Source organism: Physcomitrium patens, chromosome 11 (genome assembly GCF_059467195.1).
Source record: "Physcomitrium patens ecotype Gransden chromosome 11, ASM5946719v1, whole genome shotgun sequence".
Classification (NCBI taxonomy): Eukaryota; Viridiplantae; Streptophyta; class Bryopsida; order Funariales; family Funariaceae; genus Physcomitrium; species Physcomitrium patens.
This window is the reverse complement of record NC_143420.1, coordinates 4,930,884-4,936,547: the sequence shown is the minus strand read 5'-3', so window position 1 is coordinate 4,936,547 and position 5,664 is coordinate 4,930,884.

Here is a 5,664-nt window from a genome sequence, read left to right as displayed (position 1 = left end):
CCCATCGCCACACTGCGTCAACTTCACTCTGACGGGTCGCTGCACCTCACCGAACTGCATTTGAGGCTCTGACAGGTGCGCGCGCGAAACCCTTTAGTAACGAAAATCGCTGTCGAATGCGCGGCTATCTGGGGCTGGGCCTCGAGCAGTTGGGGGCGTTGACTTCCGGGCGCCGAGTGTCAGATATTCATTGTCACCAAACGTGGAGGCCTTGGATTGGTTTCCGCGAAATGGACCCCGGATGAGCGCGTCAGCCACCGCGGTGCCGTGTTTTTCTCTCCACCTGCCTTCCACCGCCGCACCGGCCCCGCTGCATTGCGAAGCTGCTCGATGGTCCCCTGCATCCGAGCGTGCCCAAACCCTTGCGGCCATGGCGTTTGGGTGTGCGCGTGCGGCTTCGTGTCATGCCGTTTGTTTGCTGCTGGAGCTGTGCTGCCTGGGCCTGCGGTGCCCGAGTATGCAGCGCGGCTGGAGGGTGCAACGCCAACGCTCTCCCTTTATGCCTTGTCCGCGTCCAACTGTGGGAAACTGAGGGAGCTGGTCGTACCTTGATATGCCAATGCGCCTGCCATGAACCAGCGAGGAGACTTACCCACAGTCGGGGGCGAATCTTGCACCTCCGTGCAGGCTACCGGTTCCCATGGTGACCGATTCAATTTGGACCTTACGTACTTTGTGGCGCACTCGGATGAAACTGCATACTTCCATGTTGGACGTGAGGAGCACTGGAAGTCCTGTACAGCTATGGCACGCATTTTCGACCACACCGGCATGTCCAATGGCGATGACAAGTTCCTTCCAAGTTGTGCCCGACCACTGTCATTGTGGTTAGTGAGCAATTTTGAGGGCGAAGGTCTCGGATATAGCACCGCATGAGTCAGGGCCGAGTATCTGGTGTATTCATGTTGGAGGCGTGTGCGGGTGGTTTTTGCGGTAGTCTCAGTGGAGGGCATTGCCGGTTTCGGGACTACCAGGCTTGTGCCGAGAACTGGCTGTGCCTCGGGCACGCCGCCTTGTTGTTGTTGTTGTTGTTGTTGTTGGTTTTGGTTTTGTGTGCGTTCCTGCCAGTAAGGGGACGGCGTGGGCTGCGACCTTCATGGGAGCAGGAACGGGCGGAATTTCCTTACACTGGTTGTTGACATGAAGGCATCCGAGTGCATGCTTGTGAAGGCGCATCCAGATGCCAGTCAGGGTGGGAGCGATTTGGTTTCGTGCGTGCATCATTCCTGCGTTTAGATGAGCGGTAGGCATTAGATGTGCGGTAGGCGCTGTTTGAAGATGCTTTCGTCGCAGTGGTATCATGCTCATGGTTCGCGCACCCTTTACCAACCTGATCTGATCCCAATACGTAAATACTCAATTCCCACACTCTCCGGTTTCATGGCGCCTGAGCAGCATTAAATTGTATTTGGAATGCGTGGCTTTGCTTGTGACTTGCTGCTGCTACCGTTGCTCAAACGTAAATGCTGGGGCTGAATCCATCCATGCTTTTTCGATCTAGTGTTCAAACACTCACTGCTTTAGTAGCTGTCGGTGCAAGATGTGGGTGTGAATGAAAGTGACCGGAAAACAGCAGGAGGGGTTAGAAGGTAACCATTTACCTCATCCAAATCAAGCTAAAGAATTTGCATTGCATGGCACGGCATTATCCCATCCGCTTGGGACTTGCACTGTGGTGCATAGCCAGTGGACCAACAACTCCAACATGAGGTGGTGCGAAACATTTGTCAAAAAGTGGTACCACGCGAAAAAATAATTGCTCCATGCAATGACTGCAGAGCTAATTATAAACATATTCTCTGTTCTAGTTAATTGGTTGATACTTAAGAGTGATTGATTTCGACAATGGGGAAGGTTGCGAGGTTTGAGACGCTGTGTATGGAGCCGAGATCAGGAACGGCCCTGCCGTTGAAGGACGGGTCCAACAGATCCGCGACGTAATCGTTCAAGCGTTGCTGACGAAGCGGTTGCCATTCTCCGGGGCATGTGTCGGCGGCGGGGGTCTCCGACCGCAGCCGCACCTCTGCAGTGGATGACTTCATCCACGAAAGTGGAAAGCTTACCTCGCATGACCATCGGGTCAACATCCGTCCGAACCGCTCCCTCATTCATGGCCTGCACCTGCACTTCGACTTGGACTTGGAGTCTGCGAGAATGAGTTGATTTAGGCCCGGGAGCTCTAGCAACAGGTTACCAAGGAGAGCGGCGAACCACATGACGTTGCACCCTTGCACCCGCCTTGAGGTGAGCAGGAGGGGTCGTGCATTCGCGTCTCATCAGCGAGAAGCAGCGCTTTGGCTACCATCTGATACCGATGTGTATCATCACATGTCTTTGAGTTGCTTCCCAATTGGCCCACTTAATTGTTACTAAGAGATACTCAAAACACAAGGAAGGCACAATGGCTAAGCTTTCATAAGACAGTTGGCATAGACATTGATGTTTTCAATATCTACCTATATCTCACCTCGATTGAGAGGTATGAATTGTAAATTGAATTAATTCAATCTCTTTTAAGAGACTGCTAGTGGATTTTAGAGGGTGATTAAAATTTTTCCAAAAAAAATGTTGATAAGTCAAATATTAAGGAATCCACTTTGCTTGCATGTAAGAGACGATTATTCAGCAATCTCACACAAATTCTATAAATTTTGAACAATTTTTTGACATCTCATTATATTTTTTATATTTGAAATAATTACCAGAGAAAACATTTCTAGACCATAAGACAGCTTGTCAAAGTGTATTCCTTTGTCTCTCTTGGAAAGCGACTCACAAGTATTGATTATTACATACTTGGTGATAACAACCATTCTGACCACCTCTTGATATAAAAATAGATTTTTTTCTTCCTAGAAATCAAGTGCATATTATAATATGTGATAAATCCATCATACCTTTAGGATTTAACAATCTAAATTGCATTTTTCAAATTTGAAATATCCATTCTAATCTATCTTTTTAAAGAAAAATACGTGTTGTATGAAGTTTTATAAAGATGTGTGTCAAAAAAGAAGAGAGCGGCATTGGAAAGAAAATGTTCTTTACCAAAATCTCACAAATATAATTTTGGAATTATATAGAGATCCCAATAATTCATGTCTCCAATAAAATATAGTTTAGTATATGGACAACTTCAAAGCTATGGATGTACAAATAACTAAGGGTGGGTGGGTACGGAGCAAAATCAAATGGTAGCAAGTCAGAGATAGGTGCTCATGGAAATTTTTTAATGTTAATCAAGAATAGTTGTTAAGCTCCTAAATTTCAAAATTGGTAGACCATTTAGGGCAATTATATACCAACCAGGCCGCTATGTCCAAGATCTGTATAAATTATTATCACAAACTATAAAGAACAAGCCACAATTCGAAAGTAGTTAGGGAGGTGCAAGATTAGGCCTACAAAGTATTAGAAATGATACTAGATATAGAGACATTAAATTTACTAAAAGACCCATTAACGCTCTAAGAAACAATTTGTGCACTTTCAATACTAGCTAAATTTAAGTATATGGACCCAGATGTAGTGATAGAGTTCTATCTCACTTTTTGAGACATAATTGGCTAACAATACATAGAAATGATTAATACTAGCCTTATTTTAGGGTTCCTCCTTCCTTGAGTTACTACTAGTACAATAACCCTTCTTCATAAAGGTGGAGATTGTTGCTTCTTAACCAATTGGAAGTCCATTACACTTTTGAACTTAGACTACAAAATATATGCCATGACATTGCACCTATCTTTATGATCAATACTTATAAATATTATTAGCATAGATCAATTGATATTCTTATTCATGGAATTCATATGGACAATTTTTTACTTACCTAAGAAACCATGGAATAGGCTGAATATTTAGATCAACCTCTATTATTTCTCAAATTAGATTTTTCAAAGGTATATGATATGATAGAATATTATTTTTTATTCACAATTATGATAGTACTAGGCTTCTCAAAAGAATTCATAGACATGGTCAATTGTTTTTTAGGAAATGCTTCAACTTGTATAAAGGTAAATGGAACATTATCAAAATATTTTCCAATTATAAGAGGGATGAGACAAGGATGTCCATTGGTTCTTTATTTATTCTTAATTGTAGGAGAAGCAATAAATACCATGATAACAAAGAACATTGCAAGTGGGACTATACAAAGCATCTAACTTCTCATCATAGGACATTAATAAGTATTAACTCAATATGCACATGACACATCCTTTATCTTATTAGAAAAAGAAGATTTAATAAGGACTGTAACCTATATTATTGAAATTTTTACTTGGCATATGGATTAATGTTGAAGTAATAGAAATCAAGTAGCTATCAGTAGTGGACACATGCTCACTCGGGGACACGACGGCTTCCAGCGCCCGTAGAAAAACAGGACGACTCGCGTGAAAGGGACAAGTAGTGCTGAGAACAGGAAGCCAGCGTTTCATGGGGGGAAGGAAAGAAACAATACAATGGGGTATCCACAAGAGTCCCATACAATACCCATGATTGCACCGCCACACACGTGATCCTGGCTATACCGACATGAACTATCCACACCTACGCTCCGCTGCCCAACGCCGTCCCGGGTCCGCATTGCCCACCGCCCAGCCTTCCTGCTGCTTCCCGCCTGCAACCATCCGCTCATTTGGGGAACGTGTAACGCCCGCAGCGGAAGCCACCCAGATCCGTGCGACCACACTTCTTGGGCAGCCGCAACCCGTTGTTCACCATCTGGGCGGGGAAGGAGCTGGACCTCAGCTGAGCGCACATGCAATTCTTGTTCGCCCTGCGGACCACCATGCAGCACTGCGCGCTGGGCGGCGGTGGCCGAGCTCCCTGAATGGCTCGCAGGCACGGGTACAGCGCGTTGGGGTCGCACACCCCGGCAGCGCTGGATTCGGCCACCATCGCCATCACCACCAGCAAACAAACGCTTACAGCTGCGAAACGCCACTTCGATCCTGCCACTGCCACTGCCATTGCCATTGCCGCTGCCGGTCCCGATGCGTTTACTGGGGGGCTCAACTCGGCTCCGAGATCCTGCTGCTCCTGGACTCGGCTCACCACCACGTTGCTGCTTGCTGAGCGGTCAGCCACCAAGCGGAGCTGAGCTGATCTGAGCTGTGCTAAGGGGCTCACGGCTCACGGCTCACGGCTGAGGGCTGCGCTGAACCGAGAGGCGATCTGAGGATGGTTTGGACCAGGAACAATGCCGCCTTTTTCTAGCCTTGGCCACGCACAAGCAGGTCGCATGGCCCATCGCCACACTGCGTCAACTTCACTCTGACGGGTCGCTGCACCTCACCGAACTGCATTTGAGGCTCTGACAGGTGCGCGCGCGAAACCCTTTAGTAACGAAAATCGCTGTCGAATGCGCGGCTATCTGGGGGCTGGGCCTCGAGCAGTTGGGGGCGTTGACTTCCGGGCGCCGAGTGTCAGATATTCATTGTCACCAAACGTGGAGGCCTTGGATTGGTTTCCGCGAAATGGACCCCGGATGAGCGCGTCAGCCACCGCGGTGCCGTGTTTTTCTCTCCACCTGCCTTCCACCGCCGCACCGGCCCCGCTGCATTGCGAAGCTGCTCGATGGTCCCCTGCATCCGAGCGTGCCCAAACCCTTGCGGCCATGGCGTTTGGGTGTGCGCGTGCGGCTTCGTGTCATGC